The 1,651-nt window shown below is 55.2% G+C and overlaps 1 pseudogene; it reads right to left on the reverse strand.

The window, feature by feature from the left end:
* Window positions 1-278: 278 nt before the first annotated feature.
* LOC105506063 overlaps window positions 279-1,651 on the reverse strand; it is a 22,942-nt pseudogene continuing 21,569 nt past the window's right edge.

A 1,651-nucleotide genomic window follows, 5' to 3' on the forward strand; every position in this document is an offset into this window, starting at 1 on the left:
GATGGACCCTCAGAGACAGGGGAGGGGAAACAAGGAGGGGACACAGCGTGAGATGGAAAAAAAAAATCACTGCAGAAAGCCTGCTGCTTATGGAGCCATTTAAAATCCACGCACCACAGAGCTATGCAAAACTAGCTCAAGCTGCAGGGCAGGACCAGAGTTCAGAGGATCCCTGAATAGGGTCTAGGGATAGCACTGCTCAGAGCCCAGGCTTCAGCGGACAGGGCCGGCCCCCCCGCCAAGGACTCTCTGGGCTCTCAGACCTCAGGAGCTGAGTCTCAGGCACTGGATGACCCCGAGCTATAGGCATTGTCCCCAGGAGCATCCAGAAGAGCAGGGATACGGCCATAAAGAGAGGTCAGTCCACTTATGGCTGGGACCAGAGGTCCAGAGGTCTGTGGCCTGCGACAAAGATCAGCCTGTATCCAGAAGGAAGGGGTCAGTCTGTGCAGGCTCAGAGGTCTGCCTGACACTGGGACCAGTCCATGCCAGAGCAAGAACAAGAAGTCTTGGGGCTGAGGGTCAGAGGTAGGTTTTGTGGTTGTGCAGCAAACAGGGACCCACCTTGGTCAGCGCCTCAGCCACCTCGGCCTTTTCGGCCTGCAGCATGTCCTGCTGCAGCGTGGCGCGGCTCAGCGCCTCCCTCAACTCCACAGCTCCTTGGCCAGGACTGAGCGCTTCCCTTCCAGCTGCTCTAGTTGTCTATGGCTGCGGGACAGAGGGCGGGCGGGTGGCCCATGTCACTTTCCTGCCCTGAACCTCCTGTAGCCAGAGAGATGCTGGGCCAGGGACCAGGCCTGAGGCAGGAGTTTGGAGAGAAAGAGCCTGACCCACAGGGCAACCAAGCCCACTACACTTAGCTGCATGACCGTACGCCTCCGTTTTCACATCTGCAAAATGAGGTAACACTTGCCTCGTGACATTGTTTTTTTGAGACAGAGTCTCGCTCTGTCTCACCCAGGCTGGAGTACAGTGGTGTGATCTCAGCTCACTGCAACCTCTGCCTCCCAGGCTCAAGCAATTCTCCTGCCTCAGCCTCCTGAGTAGCTGGCATTACAGGTACCCACCACCATGCCTGGCTAATTTTGTAGTTTTAGTAGAGACGGGGTTTCCCCATGTTGGTCGGGCTGGTCTCGAACTCCTGACCTCAGGCGATTCCCCTGCCTCAGCCTCCCAAATTGCTGGGATTACTGGCATGAGTGACCGCGCCCGGCCTGTTTTAAGGATACAGACTTCACATGTGCTTAAAATGGTTCCTGACATATCTCCCCAAGGGCCTTCAGAAACAAGAATAACATGCACCACCACAGTCTACTAAACACCATCATCGATCACGTCCCAGAGAGGTAAGCAGCGCAGTGGGGAAGAGGTTAACTCTGAAGGCAGAATGCCTGGGTTTTCAAATCCTGGCTCTTCTGCTAACTAGCTGTGTGACCTGGGGCAAGGAACATGGCTTCTCTGTGCCTCCGTTTACCATCCACAAAATGGAGATAACAGCTTCTACGACACAGAGTTATCATAGAGTTGAATGAGAACTGAATTTCTTAAAACAGTATCTGCGCCGGGCGCGGTGGCTCAAGCCTGTAATCCCAGCACTTTGGGAGGCCGAGACGGGTGGATCACGAGGTCAGGAGATCGAGACCATCCTGGC

The sequence above is a fragment of the Colobus angolensis genome, unplaced genomic scaffold, assembly GCF_000951035.1.
Source record: "Colobus angolensis palliatus isolate OR3802 unplaced genomic scaffold, Cang.pa_1.0 Scaffold130, whole genome shotgun sequence".
Lineage (NCBI taxonomy): Eukaryota > Metazoa > Chordata > Mammalia > Primates > Cercopithecidae > Colobus > Colobus angolensis.